Genomic DNA, 23,551 nt, shown 5'->3' on the forward strand with positions numbered 1-23,551 from the left:
TGTTGAGAGAATAGAAACCTTCCTTGCTTTTAGCTTCCCACCCCCCCATTCCCTGCCTGTCTCTTGTTTTCTCTCTCTCCACTATTCACTGACTCATTCTCCCGTTCCTCAGGATAACTGGGTTCCCAGGAGGGGTGACCAGGGCCCTAAGACAATTGACCAGATCCACAAGGAAGCCCAGTTGGATGAGCACCGTGAACAGATCATGAACAAGCAGGACAACCGACGTGGGGGCAGGAATAGTGTCCCTGTCTCCAAGAACAGGCCCATCGACACCAGCAGCCTCGGCAAGATCTCAAAGGTAACTGAGAGACACACACATGCTGCCACCCACTACACCCATCCACTTTGAGATTTTACACTCATCTTTTCCACTGTCTGCATAACCCTAAGTATAGTGATACCCAATTGACTTTTACAATGACTTTCAGCAAAACCCCAGTTTCTGATCCCTGTTTTGGTGGCAGCACTTGAGTGGTTTGGAAGGCTGTGTACTTGTTTACATGCTTTAACGTTGGCATATTTGTTCTGTGGATCGTGGTTCTGCTGAACACCTCCATCAAAAATATGCAGCATCAGAGCTGAGGAAAGTTCAGTGAATCTGCCTGCAATAGGATCAAGTGATGAATGTAACTCCAATGTATACTTAATACAGCTCAAGTAGGCAGTTCAGAGATTGTGTGCAATGAGAATCTATTTAGATTGATGTGCTGCCCTGCCCTGACCAGCTGACTGACTCTTTGTCACCCCAGCCCTCAGGAATAGGCCACCGGGGCTCCCATCAGGGCCAGAGGAAGCAGCCACGTAATATCATTACTGGAGTGTCATTCACAGCTGAAGTGACGCTCAACAAGGCAGAGAAGGCATGGAAGCCAAGCATAAGGAAGGCTACCACTGAGGACACCGAGACCATCAAGACAGAAGTATGTACAAGGGTTCCCACAGTCATGGAAAATCCTGGAAAAGTCATGGGAAAAAATTTGCCATGTAGCTACACATATAACCCATTTACAACATACATTGGATATAATGTACACTCTGATAAAAAGAAACAGTTTCATGGTGTAGAATCAAATTGTATTAAATCCTGTTTAAACTTACCATTTAGTACATATTCTGTAATACACGTGGTTATTATGAACGTCCCAGATGAATGTGCCAGATATTATGTATACAGGGATTTTCAAGACTTGGGAGAGTCTGTGTGAAGTGTATATACGCTAAGCACAACTCCTATAACCATATAGCAACACAAAGAAGCTCATTGCGTTCACAACACGCAGACTTCTGGCATTCTGCACAGATTCTCAAGATCATTGGTTGCGATCTTGTACTCCAAATTTACATAAGTCTGAACAGAGTCTGACCATTCAGCCAGTAAACCCACAGTGTTTGTGTAGATTCTGAGCAGAATGACGTAAATCTGTGTACGCGATCGTGTCTAAATTGGTCAGGATCTACCAGAATGAGGATCTCCCTTTTATGTGAAATAAAGTTAATAGTAAAAGTTAATCACACGCACATCCAACTTAATTAGTAGGTGAAGGGTAGATAAAAATCCATATAAAGTAAAAAGAATGAAATACCTGGACACTTACCACAGCTCCAATGCACAAATAAAAAGTATTTATGTAACCCATGCTTCACTGGTTTTTAGCAAAAACGTTTCGATCTACACAAGATCTTCAGGATATGGATGTATGGACCAGGATATGGATCCTGATGAAGATCTCTTGTAGATTGAAATGTTTTTGTGAAATACAGTTGAACCTCGGATTCAGGAGGAACAATGTGGATTCCGTCCGGGCCGCGGAGCAATGGACCTGCTCTTTGTCCTTTCACAGATATTTGAGGGGGCATGGGAGTATGCTAATCTAGTCTACATGTGTTTTGTGGACTTGGAGATGGCATACGACCATGTTCCCCAGGATGTCTTGTGGGAGGTGTTGAGGGAGTATGGGGTGCCGGGGCCGCTTATGCGTGCCATCCGGTCCTTTTATTCCCAAAGCAAGAGCTGTTTCCTTATTCTCGGTGTTAAGTCGAAAATGTGGGTGTTGGACTCCGCCAAGGGTGTGTCTTGTCTCCACTCCTGTTTGTGATTTTCATGGACAGTATATCAAGCCACAGCTGAGGTAGAGAGATTATCCGGTTTGGGGGCTTGGAGGTGGCATCTCTGCTGTTTGCAGATGATGTTGTGCTTCTTGCCCCATCCAACTGTGATCTTCGACACGCACTCGAGCATTTCGCTGCCGAGTGTGAAGCGGTTGGGATGAGAATCAGCACCGCTAAGGCTGTGGCTATGGATCTCTCTTGGAAAAGAGTGGATTGCCCGCTTCAGGTTAGGGGGGAGCAGCTGCTCTTAGTGGAGGAGTTTAAGTACCTCAGGGTTTTGCTCACGAGTAATGGAAAGGGGGAGCGTGAGATTGACAGGCGGATCGCTGCAGCGTCTGCAGTATTGCGGGCACTGTATCTGTCCGTGGTGGTGAAGCGGGAGCTGAGACCTCGGACAAGGCTCACGGTTTACACGTCAATCTACCTCCCCATCCTCACCTGTGGTCATGAACGTTGGGTAATGACCGAAAGGACGAGATCGTGGGTGGAAGCAGCGAAAATGAGGTTCCTCCGCAGGGTTGCTGGACTCACCCTTTGGGATAGGGTGAGGAGCTCAGTAATCCGGAAGAGCCTCGGAGTAGAGTCGCTACTTCTCCGGATCGAGAAGAGCCAATTGAGGTGGTTCGGGCATCTGGTAAGGTTGCCCCCCCGGGAGGCTGCCTGTGCAGCTCTACCGGGCACTCCCCACTGGGCGGAGACCCCGAGGCCGACCCAGGACACGATGGAGGGATTATATCTCTCGGCTGGCCTGGGAACGCCTGGGAATCCCCCAGGAGGAGCTAGAATCTGCCGCTGGGGAAAGGGAGGTCTGGTCTGCCTTGCTTAGTATGCTGCCACCGCGACCCTCACCAGGACAAGCGGTGTAGGAAATGGATGGATGAATGGATAGTGGAAATGCTGTTTTAATTGTTTTCTCATTATCATACACATAGTGTTCCATGTTTTTGTTTTTTATTTTGACAAAAACACTAAAACCGAATGAAAATCGGTGCAAAAACAATTATCAGGTTTAATAAGATTGGGGGGAAAAAAGGTTTTCCTATAGCCTACATCAGTGTTTCTCAACCCAGGTCCTGACAAACCACTGTCTCTTCTAATGTTCGCTCACCTGCGCTTTCAGCTCTCAGTTATTGAACAAATTAAGTGATTAATTAGATATCCCCTGTTATTTTCAGCTCTCATGTGTTGGTTGATAAGTCCATTTAAGGTTTCAATTAAACAAGTGAGCGCGTTAGAACAAAATCCAGCAGACACAGGGGTTCACCAGGACCAGTGTTGAGAACCCCTGCCTACATCAAATGCTCAAACTTTATGTGTCCGTTGCATTTAAATTATGTAGCCAAATGTATGATATGCATTAAATAATAATACATATTGTTCTATTCAACAGATACAATTTTATTTCGAACCACAAACAAGTTCTACAAAAGTTACCAATATACACTGTTTATACCAAAGTTTCTTGTGCTGTTTGCACTGTCCTCAATGCCACAATGCTGACCAACCTTCGTATGTGTGCCAATCATATAGCATGATATTAATCACATGACCTCCAGCAAGCGTCTGTTTGAGCAGTACACTGCAAAACAGCTTCGATGTGAGTGCTGACAAGATAATGTCATAATATCAAACAAGCTTGTGAAGTAGTGTTTCATAACAAATAATTTCTGGTAAGAAACTGAAAATAATATTGAGTGTTTAAAATGGGTATAAATCAGTAAAATCCAAACTAATAATCAAAAGCTTTTAGGTTTAAACAAATCAGTCGTCTAAAATACTTATTTAGCAGCGTACAGGAATGGATTACTGTAGGCCCTGGCCATTTGTATATAACAATGTTTGAAGGTATGTTTTTATTAATTAATTGAGCTGATTTATAGAAGTTTATATTCAAGGCAATTCAGAAATCATTAAAATACAGACTGTTAATGTTGTTTTGTATAGTTTCTACTGTAATCAACATTTATACTACATATACATTGATCAGATAGTACTAGGTTTACTTATTATGTGGTTCTTTCCTATTGTGTTTATCAATATCCTTATTATTTTCTGTGTGCATTTCCAACTTTCCCGCATTTTATTGTAAAAATAATTTAGTCATGGAAAATCAGAAAATGACCATGGAAAAGTCATGGGAAAAAAATATCTGATTTGCGTGGGAACCCTGTATGTAGGAGCAGTGGACATGGTTCTTGTTTGTTGGGTGGGATAAATAACTAGCTAGTCTTAAAGGGGATTTTGGGTAAACTTGGTGCCCCTGTAATGATCGTGTCTGAACCTCTAATGATGGAGAAGCGGAACTGAGAGGCTACATATGCTCACAAGCACCCACCTGTCCAGTAGAAATAAAACCATGGACTTGACCAAAGTTTACAGAACTAACCCTTTTTCCTTCCTTCCCTCCTCCCTCCTTTCCCCTTCAACACGAGCTATTCTGCAGGATGCGCAGTATCCTGAACAAGCTGACCCCACAGATGTTCCATCAGCTGATGAGTCAAGTGACCGAGCTGACCATCGACACAGAGGAGCGGCTCAAGGGTGTCGTTGACCTAATCTTCGAGAAGGCCATCTCCGAACCCAACTTCTCCAACACATATTCCAATATGTGCCGCTGCCTTATGGAGGTGAGAGAAGGACTGTGGCAGGGGTGAGAGTGAGGTAAAAGAGGGAGGGAGGGAATGGTTGTGAAGATGCTACATGGATCAGATTTGCTTTGCTATGGAATTGTAATTTGTGGGAGCTTAGTTTTGAATGGACCAGCAGATGCCGGTCTTGTGAAGTGCATATCAAGAAGTATTGCTGAGATGGCACTAGTGCTCTTGCCATCACTCACCCACACTCTGTGTAAGCCAAGGTGTCGGTTTGTCCCAGTCCGTCTTAGTGTAGAGCTCCAGTGATGATCTCTTATTAGTGCCATGGTGTCTGGGCCTCTGGCATCTAGTGATGGAGGAGAGGATCTGAGGAGCCTCATTGAACACTTTCAGTTTCGTCCCACTCCAGAGCTATCTGGAATTTGTTTTGCATTCAATTCCAAACCACTCAATGAGATGAGCTGCATGAATCCTGGACCCCTGTTCATCTGTGGGTTTTCACCCTGATACCTATTAAAGCTAGAAGCCAGCCTACCACACAGACTTAGCTAGTTCAAGTTTCCATCTTGCTTAGGGTTTATGTTCTCCCTCCTCCCCGTTCTGTAGCTCAGCGTCCCTACCACTGGCAAGCTGGGCGTGACTGTGACTTTCCACCAGCTGCTGTTGAGAAACTGCAAGACGGAGTTTGAGAAGGATCAGGGTGGAGACAAGGTCCTGGAGAAGAAGCAGAAGGAGCTGGATGCATGCTTGGTAATAAAAACTAAATTAATATTTTTTTCTAAATGCAAAGGACTGATATTTGATAGTCCTTTATTGTAAATAAGGCACAGGTTGGTTGTGCAATCTCAGTATCAATGGGCCAATCGTTAAGCAAGCATTTGAAGCATCGTGCAAGCATGAATGTAAGTGGTGTGTATGTTTATTTTAAGGACTTTCATTTAGTGCTTGGCCGTGTTGGTTCTTGATAGCCTCGTGTAACACACACCTGTACAACGGGCATGTGGCACAACTGGCTCAGAAATGTAATTTGAGAGTCCCCAAAACAATTAGCATTGTGCCTAATTGACCATTGTGGTGCGAGGGCGCCTGCCTGTGGTGCTCTGACTGTCAGTGTTGGCTGGGTGAGGGGCGGACCTCTGCAGCTCGGTGCAGCAGAGCAGATTGTTGTGATCTGGAGAAGATAGCAAGGCTGGATTTAGTTCTTAATATAAAAATAACACTAGTGAATTAGTCACTATGTGGACAGTAGATAGTCAACCTTTACACCTATGTTAGTACCAGTGAGAGATCGAGATCAGGCATGAGAATGCAATAACTGGATCACAAAAAGCTGTCACATGATTCACTGTGTATGTAGCTCTGGGTCTGATCCAAACTACAGTGATCTCCCTGCACTAGGGAATCCATCCCGGGATCTCAGATAGTTTTCTAGTCCCAAAATACCATGATTGAAAACATGAAATACACGGGATCAGGCGATTGTGGCTAATGAAAAATGTGACGGCGCAGTAATTTTTGAACTCCGTGCTGTAAGCTACTTATCAAAGAAAATGTGCAAGAATTAATACAGAGGCTCATGATCTGTTCAAAATGTGAATCTGAAGTACAACCACCTGCAGATTCAGCCCGAGTTCAGCCGATCAGCAGAAGAAGGCACTGTTGAGGTCTCGCAGACTCCAACTTTAAAGGGGCAGCTACAGTTCATGAGCTGCGTGAGTGATGCAGCAGCAGCATCATCGTGTGATTAACTGCATCAACACAGAATTTGTTCGTCTTTGAAAACGCAGGGGGACGGGGGCTGTACCTGCAATTAACATTTAGTTTCTGATGTCAACTCTACCAAACCAGTGTGGAGTCCAAAAACACATTTTAGCCGGCAGCAATATTATTTGGCCCCCCAAAGCCCCCCAAATTAATTATAAATATATATGAAAAAAATGCTAAAAGTCCCAAATGCAATGTCTCAAGAAGGAAGTAACTAAACCTAAAAAATGCCAAAGTTACATTTTAACTTAATCAATGATGGAGGAGATGAACAGCGCCTGGTGCTGAAAATATAGCTAACTTGTTATGCAAGTTGTGCCCAGCAGCAGATGGAGAAAAACTACACCAGTCAAGTAATTCATTTCATCAGTAATAATTTTGATTTCATTGACTTTACAAACAACAGGAGGGATTAATTGGAGTCTGTTTCTTCTGAGACAAGGCCCATATAACATAACTTCACTGGCTGAGGTAGGATATGTGGCTTAACAGCATCTGATTTTATTTTTTATTAGGCCTAGTTACAATTGCAACTGGCCAGAAAGGTAGCATCCTACATAAAACAATAATTAAAAGAAATAGAGGCAATGTCTGTGTCTTAATGTCTGTATCGGGAGTCTCGGGATAACCTGCTCCTGTAATGACAAAACAAACAGAAAATACTGTCAGCATGAGACCTAAAATAGCCCTGGATAAGCACTAATTATAATAATAATAATAATAATGATGATAATAATAATCACAATAATGTTAGGAGCCTATATGACTATTTATTAAATACTAAGTTACTTACTTAATGGGAAAAGTTGCATTTCCCCTCGGACACGATCTTTTGGATGTCAGGTGAGAGGGATGTGATTTTGATGCGCAGGCAATTCTCGATTGACTCGTGTGAAAGCCGGTTCCTGTCGTGAGTCTTCATTGCATTCAGAGAGGAAAATGAGGACTCGCAGGTGTAAGTTGGTCCAAAAATTGTTAGCACATAAAACGCAAGTTTCTTTATTCTCTGAGCATGCTACCCAAAACGCACACAAGGACTCGGCACTCCTATGCGTATCCCTGATTTGGCTCGACTGTAATTCAATCAGCTCATAGGGGCGCCTTATCCAGCGAGGGTATTGTTGTCTTATCAAGGGAGGAGAATTCTCCACCTGGACGGACTGTGAAAGGATCACATACAAACGCAATGATGTCCTTGGGCATGCTGTAGTCTTCAAATCTGGTGTAGAAGTTGTCCCTCAGCTGCTTGATAACATATTTCATCACCTCTGTGACAATACTGCAGCCTGGTCCCTCTGCCTGTCATTTCTTCAGTGTGCTGAAGTACAGTAGCCTTCCAGATGACAAGTCCAAATCGAACAAGTCAAGCTTCCTAGTAAAGGTTTTCCAACATGTCCGCGACTGTTGTTATTCTTTCGTGTAACTGCAGATTGAACCAGTTTAAGTGACAGAATATGTCAGCCAAGAAAGCATCATTAGAGAGGAATTCCTCAATTTCCAAAACATGAAGGTGGTCAGCTGCTGGCCTCATTTTGCTTTTTCTGATAAAATCCACAACCTGGTCATGCAGCTCACAGAATCGTTCTAGAGCTTTTCCTTTACTCAGCCACTACACTGGGTGGCCTCCTCTGATTCTGTCACAAGCTTGCGGAAATGACGGTGTTGGGTGCTTGATGTCGTGATACATAAATTAAAACATTAACGTATTTAAGAAAGCAATAGGCTATTAGTCTTGTTGTTTTCGTTGAGTCTATTGGTTGCATTATAATTATTGCTGCATTTGAAAATGACCCCGCTAATACACAGCGTTGCAGCAACATAATAATACGTGTGTTAGGTGGGAAGCTCTTTTTACTTGTTGTTTTATAAACAACAATCCCGAAATCCCGGGATTGATAAAAGTGCCCGGGAGTGGATCCTACCCAGCACCCCATCCTTTCCACAATGTGCAGGGCCCCTCTCTGTGAATGCCAATGTGGGCTGTCATTAAGTGCTCTCTGTGTGTGCAGGGCAAGGAGGCCAAGAGCCAGCGTCGCTGCCGGGTGCTGGGCAACATCCAGTTCATCGGGCAGCTCCTCAAGGTGAAGATGCTTAATGAGAACACCATGCACAACTGCGTCATCGTCAAGCTGCTGAGAAAGCAGGACGAGGAGTCCCTGGAGTGCCTGTGCCGACTCCTCTCCACTATTGGCAAGGACCTGGACTCTGAGAAGTCAAAGGTAATGCCGCTATACCAGACCGTGCCCTGGCTAAACATCCAGGAACGTCAGATTGCATACTGGTCCTCATATTCTTCTCTAGACATAATGAGCCAAAACTGGGGTGGCCAGTTTGCCAGAAGAGTAAATTCCGTCTCACTGACACTCCTGCGTTGTTTTAAAATGAGCAAACTAGCCTTTCTTCTGCCACCAGCTTTCTAGAGTCATTGGGCCTCTAGACAGTGGTCTGAATAACTGCTTCTGTGCATCTGTAAGAGCTTTCCAGACGGAACGCTGCTTCACTCAGTAGTATGAAGTTACTGCTTTGCCACACTGTCTCGACTGTTTTCTAATTGTTCTGTCCGATCTTTTTAGAAGCCCCCCATGGACCAGTACTTCAACCAGATGGAGCAGATCGTCAAAGAGAGGAAGACCTCCTCTCGAATCTGCTTCATGCTGCAGGACGTCTTGGACCTGAGAAAGGTAATGACTGCTGGGAGAATAGAAACCTTCCTTGCTTTCAGCTTTCCATTCCCTGTCTGCCTCTTGTTTTTTCTCTAGCCACTAGTCACTGACTCATTCTCCCGTTCCTCAGGACAACTGGGTGCCCAGGTGGGATGACCAGGGCCCTAAGACAATTGACCAGATCCACAAGGAAGCCCAGTTGGATGAGCACCGTGAGCAGATCAAGGTGCAACAGCAGCTCATGAACAAGCAGGACAACCAATGTGGGGGCAGGAATAGTCTCCCTGTCTCCAAGAACAGGCCCATCGACACCAGCAGCCTTGGCAAGGTCTCAAAGGTAACTGAGACACACACACATGCTGCCGCCCACTACACCCATCCACTTTTGGAGATTTGACTATTTTCTACTTTCTACATAACCCTAAGTATAGTGCTACCCAAATTACTTTCAGCAAAACCCCAGTTTCTGAGCCCTGTTTTGTTTTGTTGCAGCACTTGAGTGGTTTGGCAGGCTGTGTAGTTGTTTACATGCTTATATTAGTTGAAACTGAGACGCAGTATAGCACCAGTCAGGAGAAAACCGCTATACAGCTCTGGAAAACATTAAGAAGAATTGATGCTGTTTTGAAGGCAAAGGGTGGTCACACCAAATATTGATTTGATGTAGATTTTTCTTGTGTTCACTCACTTTGCATTTAGTTAATTGATAAATATTTGTGAAAGCATTCTTACTTTACAGCATTTTTTCACACCTGCCTAAAACTTTTCTACAGTACTGTGTATATATATGTGTATATATATATTCTCTATATTTTGTAAGTCACTCTGGATAAGAGCGTCTGCTAATATAAAATAGTTATATATATAATTGGCACAAGTATTTTGGGGAAATTAAACAATTGTAGAAATTTTTTGCATTTGTTTCCATCCTTTCTTTCCAAGGAGATTGAGAAGAATAAACGTGAGCAGCAGTTCCTGCTGGACTTGGAGTCCATCTGTGCGGGCATGCAGAAACTCCACATTAGCGATGTGGTCCTGGAGAAGGTGTTGCAGCCCCCTGCTTGTCTAGAGGACCCTAGAGTTTTATTTTCTTATTTTCTGCATTGTTCTGATGGATGTGTTTAATGTTGATATTGGACGGTCTCATTTGTACTTGTATACCATGTTGCATGTTTCTTGTCAGTTGCTTTGTAATTGTGATTGTAGTTGAATGCTGTGTGTGTGTTACCTGTCCACCAAGCCAGTTATTAGAAGACGTCCCAGTTTGCGTCGACTGATCCTCTGGAACGTCTTTTTGATTGAAAACATCAACTGAGTGTTATTTGATGTCTGAAAACATGATATAGTGCAAACTTGTTCAGCTGAAGCCATTCTGTATGTGGGGAAAGGACTCATTTGCATGCTCTGTTGCCTGTTTTTCACTGTCTCCTGCAGCCCGGAGCGATGCACTCCAATAATCAGCGTCTGTGTGATGAAGACAATATTAAGGAGGAGAGCTTCTACAAATGGCGGTTCCGTAAAGACCTGCCCTCTCTGGGGTCCCTGGAGCGCCGTAGAGACAGAGCAGAGCAGGCCAGGAAGAGAGAGCGGAGGACTTCTGTGAAACGTGGCTGGCATTAGAAAATGAAGGGGGGGGCGGGGGGATGGTGTATATATACAATTTATTGTACATCAATAAAAATTACAATTTCAAAAATTGAAGCACCAATCCTTCTCTGGCACCGATGAAAGCTGGAGAGTTATAATGGATCAACACACAATCATTTATTAATTTATTCTTCTCTGGTGAATGTCTAACCTACAAAAGTGTCTAATCAATCCGAAACAGAAGCTAAGTAAGATTGCTCTTAACAATGTGTATATATACAGTATATATATGACACTCTGATAACAAAGTAGGTGATTATATATTTTTAGGTGTAGGACAGTGATGGGCAACTTTGATTGTGGTGAGGGCCAATACATTTGCATCTTTACTACCAGAGGGCCAGATTACAAACCCACACTCTCATTAATGGAATATTGTAAACCACCTTCCTCTACTTGGCTAATATAACTGCTAATTAATTAAATAATCCAACATGTGTGATTATTGTTTGAGTTTTTATTATAAAAGCACACGAGTTGCCCAAAGCTTTAGTTTTAGTTTAAAGAAAAAGCAGACCCATTATAGTTTTGTCTGAATTATAACACAAAAGCAACAAAAGCTTACAAAAGCTTTAGTTTTAGTTAAAATAAAAAAAGATAATCTGTCTCCCATCTTGGCTGGAATACACGGTTCTCGTGATCAATTTTTATTTTTCCAGAAGTCATTGTATCCCGGCTCCTCTACTGCTGGCTATAGTAGTTGTGTGAAGCTTAAAAGTGCTTTTAATATTATCATTAGCCTATCATAAGTCTTCTTGAGCTAGCGCCCTCTAGTGGTTGAATGTAGTAGTTAACTGAGCAAGCAATTATTGCATTGAACTGCGTTTGTAGGCTGTCCAAAATATTTCCGCGGGCCGCTATGACAGGTGATGCGGGCCGTATGCAGCCGCTGGGCCGCGAGTTGCCCATCCCTGGTGTAGGAAGATTGGAGTGCACTTATTTTTGATTAAGGAGAAATGAAAAAAAAAAATGGTCAGTTGGAGATGCAGCTGGGACATTTCAGAAGATGACAGTCTGGACTGAATATTTTGATTTTCTGTTTGGAATCCACCCACCTCTCTGTCTGTCTGTCTTTTTTTTCCTCCTGCACTTAACATGGGGACACTCAGAAGCCTTTAACAAGCCTGTAGTGGATTTTAAAAAATACAAAAAAATCATCATTAAAAACTTTCAGAGTACACTGAGACATTAAACTGATAACATTTCAATAAAAACATTTAAATAAAAACTTTTGACCTGTAGTTTGTATATATGCACACATTATAGTAGGATTACTGTATTTATACACACAACAATATATTCTATAATTGTGTAGGGCAATATATAAATTAAAGTATTTGTACATGCATATTATTATTATTATTATTTATTTCTTAGCAGACGCCCTTAGCCAGGGAGACTTACAAAATATAAGAGCAATACAAAGTGCAATACAGTACAGTTCAAAGCATAATGCAAATTACAAATTGCATTGTGTATAAGAAATATACAGTAAACAATACAAGTCCTACATCCTAGACTGACTGGAATAACAGAAAGACACAGCGTGAATAAGAATGAAAGTACAGAAATGTCACAGATATGGAGCGTCGTGCTGACCTGGTTTATTCTGAGCAGATCCTTGATGCTTTCTTCTTTTTTGAGGGGCTCATCCTGCCACTGCTTCAGGTAGGCTTGAAGGTCGACTTTGCCCTTCCCTGATATGGAGCAAAGCCCAGATTAAACGCAATAAAGAATATGTATTTCAATCCATCAATTTCCATTTGTATTGCGCCCTTCACAGGGTAGCCACAGAGCGAGTGGTAAACATGCAACAAACACAGCAAAATAAAAACTACAATAAAGTAAACCAACATTAAATAAATAAACCATTAGGCACATTCTGTTAACATGTAATCAATCAATCAAACTTAAAACATATATGACTGAACTGTCACATGGTTGTGTTTTATGTGACACTCATAAGGCAACACCAGCTTCCTGCTTTCGGAGTGAAACACTATTGTTGACCATTCAGACTCATGACATGACACACAGGACTGTGTTGGTTATCTACAGTAGCTCAGTGTCTTTGGGACGACTGTCTTGAACTCAGCCCCATTGTTTTCAACCCGCCGATGGGTTGAGCTGTATCTATTAATAATGCATTATTATGGCCAGAAACATTGTTGTATCACTGGAAACTATCAAATGATAGCAAGATTGTGAAGATCGGATGTTGCTGTGTGGAGATATTGACTTTCAAAGTAGGGGAAACATGTACTACATAATACATATCAAATAAATTATCATAACTCTTTAAGTTTTCATCCACTTTTCCCAGTTTGTGTTAATGAGGGCTCTCTGTGAGTTCCGGGGTGAGGTACTGCCGGGGAGTGGTTATTGGGTGGTGGGAGTGACGAGGGCCGGAGAGAGAGAGAGCAAGAGAAAGCAAGAGAGAGAGAGAAAGTTTTGAGTTTTACAAAGCACTTTATTGAAACAAACACCAAGGAAACATGGAACAATCAGTAAAAGCAATTATACCATTAGACAACATAAACAAAACTTAGTGCATCATCTATGCACCACAATCATCTAAAAGTTTCAAGGTCCTTATTAAGTGTATAAAACCTATAGTCAAGTAAAAACACAAAACAAGATTCTGCTCAAAACTGGCACTAACTTTAGTTTTTCTTGACTTATAAATGGCCACGCAGCTCCTTCCCACCACGAACACCATATATAAAAACAATAGTTAAAAAAACAGTTTAAGACCATTAAAAACTCTACTGACTGCACTCAAGAGAGGATCTAGCCAGGCACAATATAAAAAACAATGAAACACAGTCTCCCGCTCCTCACAAAAAGGGCACCTGTCGGACTGTGCAGGGTAAATTACCGACAGGAGGGAGTTGACAGCAAGGATGGTGTGGAGCACCCTCCACCGCAAATCCCCAGCTCTCAAATTCAGCTGATACACACTGCGCCACACAGTGGAAGACACAAACACCACCACCGCGCTATTCACTCGAGAGGCTGAGCCAATGCTCTCGCCTACGGTCACCTCTCCACAGCGAGCACACACTCCTCTGCGGAGCAGGACACCTCGGGGGCCATCTTCACCCTGTGCCAGCGAGGCAGCCTCTCTAAAGGGATTCCTTGACCTCGGCTTCCCCAGTCGGGGCCAACCCCCCCACAGAGACACCGATCTACTGTTTAAACACCTCTTGGGAGAAAAAGCTCCACCACAAAAAAAAAACAAAAAACACGATAACAAAAGTGTAAAACCAGAGAAAAAAGACAAGGAAAACACAGTCCAGACCTGCAGCGCACTCTTCCACACACTCACACGAGAAGAGAGAGAGAGAGAGATTCTTTATAATTGTATTATTTATTTTCCATACATGTATGTAAGTTTAATTGCTTTGGCAATAAACATTTGTTTGTTTGTCATGCCAATAAAACACCTTAAATTGAAATTGAAAATTGTGTGTATATGTGAGAGAGAGAGAGAGAGAGAGAGAGAGAGAGAGAGAGAGAGAGAAAGAGAGAGAGAGAGAGCTCCTGGATGGAAGAGACTGGGGAACACGGGTGCCTGTAAATGAGATGAACGGCCCTGTTTACTTTTCAAATAATTATTCTCATCTCTTTATTTACTTCACCATCAAGAAGTAATTACCCTAGGGGTCGTTACAATAGTATCCACTTAGATCATGTCATGCTATTGTTCAGTGTGTAGGAGCATGTGATTTGTTTGAAAGTGTTATAAGCAGGAAGCAGTTTTAAAAACACTTGGTGAGTTTAGTAGTTTTCGGGGATCACATGTCTCCTGATATGTCGGCTACTACTACTACTATACTGGAGCAGTCAGAAGGATTTATTTTGTTGGTGAACAGTGCTCGGGTTACAGTTGACGAGCGGATGGGTAGTGCTGGTGAGTTTTATGCGACTGAAATCTAATGTAATAAATAATAAGAGTGATCTTTAACAATTTCCAAAAAGGTGGAAGCATCTGGGATGTAGTGCTTTAAAGTCACCTGTTCTACCACTGAGCTACTGTGAACTCATGTGAAATATTTTCATATATGTAAAGAATAGAAGTGAACAACATGGATTTAAAGAATGGTTATTTCTTGCCAACCCTCTGGGGACTGAGCCAGTTTTGTCCAATTTTACCACTTTTACATTTTAGCTGATAAACAATATGTATTAGCTTATAAACCACAAAAATATATATATATATATATATCTATGTTTTCAGGACAACCTCAGCTACACTTACATGCTTGTATAATGTACCTATAATGTAGTATTGAGTGGCAAATGTGTAATAATGTGTTTTTTGTATTATTATTATTATTGAGTGCACACCACATACAGTAATATTGAAAAGTTTTGACACTTAGAACATGCTTTGCAAAGCCTTAGGTATTGAAATATGCATTGTTTTTCAATAAAATATATACATAACACTGAAATAATGCCCCTTTTTTGCAAACTGAACCAGGTGAAAATTAATTTATATTTCCTCCTGAGTTATTCTAGGCCCTATAATATATGATAAAATATAATAATATAATATATACTGTACTATAAGTACATAATACATACATACGTGACAGTAGCATCTCTAATAGCTGAGATATGAGCTGAATTGTATCTGCCTCTCTCTCCCTGCCAGCTCTGCCCCTTCACCTCTCTGCCTGCTCGTCTGTAACAGACCGCTGTCACCTGACCTGTTCCACAGCAGCCTCAGGCAGGCTTCTCTGGATTGGCTATGAGTCAGGTCTCAGGCACATGACACGCCAGCGTCCTCTCCATTGGGCGATTCAGCCCCATGTGCTGCATTGCGTAGTGAATTTCTAAAACCAGGAAGTACGCGAGGTAAACAAACTGCATATGGACATTTTCATCGGAATCTCAGCTACACAGGTAAAAAAAAACATGTTTTTATCTCTAATCGTTTAAAAGATAATTAATATTTGTTTTTAGGCGGTACCGCCTAATCCGTCCCCATTTAAATAAAGCACGTTTTGTTCTCTGTACATTCATTAGCCTGGCAATCGACTGTCTGGCCATGTAGCTGAGTATTGAACTAGACACCGAGCTGGACAGTGACGGCTCAGAGGGTGATGGGGGGGCAGTTGAGCACCAGCGCACCATGGTGCCCCCCCAACAGAACAGAGAGGTAGTTATAGTAGGAGACTCACACAGTGTGTTCTAGTGATAAGGAGACCCACATGGTATCTTGCCTGCCTGGTGCTCAGGTTGCAGATCTCCCTAAACTAGTAGATGAGCTACTGGCCAAAGCCGGTGGGGAATCCACTGGCCATGGTCCACATTGGAACCAATGACATAGGAAAAGGTAGGACAGAGGTTGTGCAAGACAAATTTAAAGAGTTAGGAACAAAACTAAAGAGCAGAACCTCCACGGTAGTTTTCTCTGAAATACTTCCGGTACCACGTGCCAGGCCAGGGAGACGGGCTGAGATTAGAAAGTTTAACACGTGGTTGAAAGCTTGGTGTAGGGAAGAGGGCTTTAGAATCATTTACACTAGGAACCAGGGGGGCAGGGAGCTCTGACAATGGGAAATGTTCCTCTAAGGAAAGAAAACCAAGGGAAACTGCTAGTAGGAAAGTCCTGAAATGTTTGTACCTCAATGCCAGGAGTATAAGAAACAAGATGTTAGACCTAGAAGCCACAGTGCTGGCGGGTGACTATGATGTTGTAGGAGTGACGTAAACATGGCTTACAGAAAATGATGGGGATGAATACAAGTTGAAAGGATACACACAGTTTAGGAGAGACAGGCAAAATCAAAGAGGTGGTGGGGTAGCATTATATGTGAAAAATGACATTGAGGCAGAAGAACTCAAATTAAATCCCAGTAATGGAACAGAATATTTGTGGGTTAAACTTTTAAACAAGATCTTGAGGATTAATGGTAGGAGTGTGTTACAGGCCACCCAATTCAGATATTCAGAAAGATGCTGCATTGTACAATGTAATCAGGACTGCATGTAGCAAGGATGTGGCTGTTATAATGGGGGATTTCAATTTCCCAAACACAGACTGGGAAAGCCCAGTTGGGACTACAGAAGCAGAAATAGAAATGGTTGAGATGGCAAATGACTGCTTTCTAACTCAATTTGTCAGGGAACCAACCAGGGAGAGTGCATGCATTGACTTGATATTTTCAAATGACCAAGATAGAGTCAGAGGGATGCTAGTTAGAGAACCAATGGCAAACTGTGATCACCATTTGGTTAGCTTTGAGGCATTCTTTAAAAAAACAAGGACCAAGTCTAAAACAATGGTCTACAATTTTAGAAAAGCAAACCTTGAAGGTATGAGATGGCACTTAGAAGTGTTAGACTGGAGCACATTGGATACAGATTCAGTTGAAAATGGATGGTTATATTTTAAGAATATACTACTTGAGCCTCAGGAGAAATTTGTACCAAAACTTAGGAAATTGAGGACCAATTGAGGTGTCTTTCATCACCATTTTATAATTTCAAGTAACTTCAACATCTAGGAATTGCAAGCCAGATCTGCAGGAAATCTTGGTTATGTTTTCATGGTGCTTGATGCCATTCAAAACATATCTAGGTTTTAAATGCAGAGGTTTCCATTTGAAAGGGATTTAATTTTAAAAATGTTCTCCATCTTAAGGAAAAATTAAGGGGAGTGATGAGGAAATTGCCCTGGGGGTTAATTTCACACAATGCTACATTCGAGGGTTTGTCTGGAAAGAGGAGGAGGGTCAGCGGGAGGAGAAGACCAAGATCTCTCTGGTCAGTTGGTGGGGAGTAGACACACGCTTCATCCATTGGCTTCGAAGGGTCGATGGCGTGTTTCTAACATCTTGTTAGACAGAATGCAGAATTAAACATTTGACAAATAAAACCACTATGATGTAGCCGGGGAAAGGAGCAGGGACTCGTGTATTCATAAAGGCTTCAAAGTAATATTGCTTGTTTTTTCCTCTCTCACATGAAGATGTTCAGGAGTGCCTGGATGAGGAGGTGAAGAAATGGCATTTCCCATGTCCCATTCTGAAGAGCACATGGCATATGGAACCTAAATAAACTTCTATTTTTCAAGTGGAGGCACTTGTATTGGAGAACAGTAGGTAACCTTTATTAACCTCCAGACCAAGGTGCAAGCATGTATATCTGTATTAGGTATATATTTCCATGACATGCACACGCTGGTGTCATCACACGTCATCACAGTATGGCTGGCACAGAGGGACAAAATACCAGTTTGTCTACACCTGTCCTTAAATATCATTCCTCGATGAAATACCCTTTAAAAATGCAAAATGAACTGGCATATGTGCTGCCATGTTGGTTTCATGTCAGTTTCTATAGCAAGACATACCTTTTTCCCATTTATGCCTGGTGTAGGGTAGGCATAACAAATGACTTAAATTAGCACCCGTTTAGTATACTTGTTTAATCACACACCTCACTATTTGACTTCAAAATCCCTGACTTTATGCAAGTGTACCTAGAAGAATTGATGCTGTTTTGAAGGCAAAGGGTGGTCACACCAAATATTGATTTGATGTAGATTTTTCTTGTGTTCACTCACTTTGCATTTAGTTAATTGATTAATATAATCTGTTAACTTGTCTATTTTTGAAAGCATTCTTACTTTACAGCATTTTTTCACACCTGCCTAAAACTTTTGTACAGTACTGTATATATAAACTATATATATTATAGCGGGGTGCATGTTAGGGGCGTTAGAACACACAAGACAGGCAAGATGGGGGTCAATGCTGGGGGGATGTTGTCCAGAAAAATGTCCTTATCTGTGTAAGCAGGCTCTCACTCTCCAGCACACCCTCATTATCCTTCCACCAACCAACCACTGAGACAAAGAAATTTAAAGGTTTCATAATTAGATATCCCAGAGGGGTGTACTACGAAGCGATGTAACTGGCTTATCCAGGTAACTTCAGGAATAACTTTGTGACGTTGGGTGTAACTTCCCGATTAACCCGTACAACCAAAGCTGGATAAGTTTTACCCGAGGTATGCTGTCATGGCAATTTACACTGCATCTCTAAACTGCTCCGAGCAGGTTATCTTGGTGCTTAACTCGATGTTACCCTATATAAGCACCTCCTCTCCGCCAACAATCTTGTCGGGACCCAATCAACTTTGGCGCATGGGTTGTGAGAGGCTCACTCCGAAGGGCGAGGGGGTTTAGAGACTGTGCATCTCCTCTAGCTCATCCCGATGATGCTCTCTATGACAGATATTGATTCTCATCTGAGGGAATTCAGTATCTTTGCCAGCTTCTAGGGCCAGACGTCTCCAATGCCACTCGCCGGAGTAATGCCCTCACTGTTGAAAAGACAGTGTGCCTTGCTTTGCGAAATTGCTATATGCCAGTGGACACTTCATGTATTCCATCGGTGATGCTGAACATCTGAGCAAGAATGCTGTATGCCATGCAGATTGCAAGGTGGCACTTGCTCTAAACTGCTGGATGCATTTGTTGTGTTCCCTGGCTATTTAAGCCTTCTAAAGATCAAAGAGGCTTTTTATGCGGTCTCAGGTAATTTGTAATATAAAATAATTGGTCTATTTTTAATATACAGGCTGGGCCTATATACAGAACAGCTTTTTTTCCATAGGAATGCAGAGGTTGATTGGTGTGATTGACTGTATGCATATCCCCATTAGAGCACCCCTGGGAGAACATGAGGGGGATTATGTGAATAGGAAGTCATTTCACAGCATCAGTGGTCAGGTATTTGATCTGACATGTAGGCTAGCCTACATTATTTTGTCCTTAAAACTTCTACTTGTATTCAAGACAATTAAAGACACATTAGGTGGATAGCCATGACCAAGAGTGGATTCCTGAAATATGAGTGAATCATGCCCTCCTCCAGTTTTCACTATCTCTGCCTTTTTTCTGTTTGATGTGAACACATAAATAGGCTATTATAAATGTAGGCTACACACCACATCTGTACTGTGTATTAATGATGAAGTATGAATACACACCAGAATATTTTTATATTTCATCTGGACTAGTTGCAGGTGCGCTTTCCACTGGGGTTGCAGCTGAAATGATTGTTAGAATGAAGTTATTCTGAACACAGTAGCATTAAATTCATACAGGTAGCTGTGGTGAAGTGCATTGTAATGAGATCAGGCAGTTCATTACGGTCACCAAGATCTATTAACTGGGGTCTCGAGGTTATTTATTTAAAGTTATTATATGTATAAGAAATGCAGATCTCCTTAATACACGCCTATGTGACATGAAAACCACATACCTGTATGAGGGGGGCTATGATGCTGGACGCTGCGGGTGTTTTGATGTATTTTTGTGTGTTACTTCTTTTGCAGTCCTGTTAAAAGTTAGATGTCAGCAAACAGGTGCACATATTCCTGATGGAGGCTTTGTGAAGATTGTTTGATTTAAACTGTTTTTGGTTTGTTAGTTTTCTGTTGGTTTGTAGGGATCCCCTTTTGTGTGCGACTTGTGTGTGAAGCAGCAAAGTGCATGGATATGGTGAACTTTATATTTGTGCAATGGGTCCTCTTATGATAAAGGGGTGGGAAGGATTTGGGTGTTGATGATGAATGCGACATAGATTTGTGTGAACTGAATAGTGAAACTGAAGACTGTATAGGAAAGTTGAAGAAAGTGTTTTGTGATAATTATTTAATGTTTTATATTAACACTAGCATTAGAAGTAGCTTGTATACAGACTGAGCAGATTAGCTTTAGCAGGCTAAGCAATAGGTCAACAAGGTTCATTAGTTAGAAACTCTTGTCAGTAATAAAAGATCACACAGTGCTGAAATAGCCTACAGCTGTTTTGTTGAAAATCCGTTTGTGACTTAATTGTTTCTCCAGATAGGCAGGAACTGTTTTTGTTAATGATCGATTGACAGTTGTTAAATAAGATCCGAGGGATCCTAGTATATCAAAGGAAGACATCTGTTCTTTGGATCCCACACCTCTTCCGAGGAAGACTACCATGAACATTACCAGGGTCAGAAATCTGACCTCGAGATAACACTCTGGCAAACCCCGGCCACAGATCCACATATCCTGCAATGTATGTAAGGCTGACCACTTGTGCTGTTAAATAAGTCTCTGCTGAGGTAGAGTGCTACCATGTTGGGCCCCTTCCAGGCCTGGCATGTTAAATAAATACATTTACCATCTATGCATCCAGACTGGGTTCTTCAGAAACCATATAGTGGAATAATTTATACAAGCACTAATGCTTTTATTAGGAACGGATTGTTTATAGTTAAGTTTTGTTTATATAGTTAATTTCATATTTGATATTACCCTCACATCGAGCTTGGAGTAGCCCGTAGGTGGGGCAAACTAGGATTAGGCTATAAAATGGGGAATGGGATAAACAGATGGGGGATGTGAGCTGGGTGAGTGTGCCTGTCTCATTGCAGCTAGTGGTCTGTATAAGACTAGAGTGTTAATATGTACTCTGAATGGAAAGATAAGGAACGTTGTAATTTTTAAGTGTTTATTCTGGATTTTGGTTGATTTACTTTTGTAATTTTTTATTTGCTGTTGCATTTTGTTTTGGATACAATAAATTGTTCAATTTTGCACCAGTGCTGCCTCATCTTGCACTCTGCTTTCCTGGGTTTTCTTTTTTGGACACTATAAGATCGCCCACATTACAGTAGCCCTACAGCCTAGGTGCTTTAGGGAGTAGATCTTAATTAATTAACAGTGAGTAACGGGTCAATTTCAGAGATGTAGCCCATGTGTAGGCTGTAATTGAATTATCCAAATTGTTTTCACATATTTAGATATGATTGAGATTACTATTTTACGTGTCCTATTACAAATAAAAGAAGAGTCCGTAAAACAAAATAGAAAACGTATGACAAGAATACTGTTTTTACGAATTTACTCTGTTGGCAATGCGCTGCCAACAAGCCTCCCTGGCTTTGTTGGCCGCCACGGTGTTAGATTTAGCCGTTAACCTTATGTCCTCATATCTTGACATTATCAGCGTGCATTCTTCTGGGGACAAATACGGAGCACAGCCATTGTGCACAAACTCAGCCTGCGCTGCCGAACACGCACAAACTCCAGTTAACACCGAATCAACTAACCGACATCTTAATCACTGTCGTAGTACTGTTTAACACCAGTTTAGCCAATCAGAGTTTGTCAACCCTGACTTTCCTTGATAACCCTGAGTTCAATCTGAGTAGGTTAAACTCCCTTTGTAGTACATCCCTCAGGTCTGATGGGCTGCGCCTGTGTGTACTCAGCGTTGATTGTGTCAGCTCTGCTGCACTCTGGAAATTTCCACATCCCTGTCCGTGGTGCTGATCCTGGAAGTGCTGCCTGCCTCATGCTGCTGTCCGTGGTCCTGTTGGCCGGAAAGGAGCGAAACCTAGCAGCACATAGCAATCATCTATGACCTGCCCGCCCATCCTGCTACTATATATATATATATATATATATATATATATACATATATATACATATATATATTAGGAAACGCAAAAGTCAGACTTCAGTGCAAAGGTGATTTATTAAGCCCAGGGAGTGTACTCAAACCAAAAGGACAAAGAAAATGTAAGCAATACCCTTGCTCTTCTCGAGCCTAAACTAAATGTGAAATGGATCCCTAATCTACACATAACTAAAAATAAGACAAACAGCAACCATATAGTTTGTGATCCGTATTGTAGTCCTCAGGGACTGCAGTGTGAAAAATCTGCGGATCTGCAAAATTCTGCAGACTTTCGGACTAAATGAATACATATTGAGTTGAGAGTTCGAACAAGGGATTAGGGTTGGCCGTGCACCGGCTCCGGAGCCCGGAGCGGAGCTGGATCTGGGATTGCTGGAGCCAGAGCGGAGCTCATCGGAGCGCTCTGGAGCCTGGAGCCGGAGCTGAGGTCATGGAGCTGCTCCACTCTTTCCCCCGTTCATTAAACTCACTCAGATATTAAGTCCAGTTTTCTTAAATTAACAAAATATGTAACTTCATAGGCATTGTTGTATTTTGGGGGTTATAAAATAAGATCAATTCTCACTCCAGCTATTAGTACATAATACATTATTTTGTATTAATTGTAATTATATGACACCTTCACTTTCTCACACCTCTCACTTTCTAGAAGTGATTCTATAATCTCAGGGCATCTCTCATAAACCATTTGCAATAAGAAGTAAAGTTCATTTTAACTTTAAAGTTTTAAGTATTTACAAATTATTTTATTCAAACCGCATTCTTCATCTCCAAACAGGGAGTTACCTTTGTAACGTTAAGTGTGGGGGTGTAATCTGGTAAGAGCATTTTAGCTCTGAGCTGAAGCACTGATCTAAAGAAGACCTCTCCCCCCCAAAGTTATCGAGAATAGGCCAAATAATTTGGAATCCCTGCTGTGAGATGTCTGGGGAAGGGGGCCTGTAGGTAATAAAAACTCTTTGAAATGGACGAGAGCCGAAATCCCGACACAGAGCTACGAACCCGGGCCAACCGGCATTTCCAAAAGATGGCATGGATTGACATCAGTCATAAATCAAGCCCCCCTCCAATAGGACACTGGGGGTTGAAACCGATATCCAATCTCACAAACTCAAGAACCAATCACCTATTGATCTGACAGGCGTATAAAGGGTAGCGCACGGCACCTCTCTCGCTCTCTCTCACCTGAACCAGTAACTCGCTGCCACAGCTCAACCTGTAGCTCTGTTGCCCGAACCAGAACCAGAAACCAACCAAGTCTTTGCCAGCAACAGAAGAGTTAAACTGG

The 23,551-nt window shown here is 42.0% G+C and overlaps 1 non-coding gene across 1 annotated transcript; it reads left to right on the plus strand.

Annotated features, from left to right (window-relative positions):
* Positions 1 to 5,003: 5,003 nt before the first annotated feature.
* Positions 5,004 to 5,080, plus strand: LOC136713312 (small nucleolar RNA SNORD66). The gene has a single exon (XR_010804934.1). It is a non-coding gene; the product is annotated as a small nucleolar RNA SNORD66 (small nucleolar RNA).
* Positions 5,081 to 23,551: the final 18,471 nt, after the last annotated feature.

This window comes from Amia ocellicauda, chromosome 17 (assembly GCF_036373705.1).
Source record: "Amia ocellicauda isolate fAmiCal2 chromosome 17, fAmiCal2.hap1, whole genome shotgun sequence".
Classification (NCBI taxonomy): domain Eukaryota; kingdom Metazoa; phylum Chordata; class Actinopteri; order Amiiformes; family Amiidae; genus Amia; species Amia ocellicauda.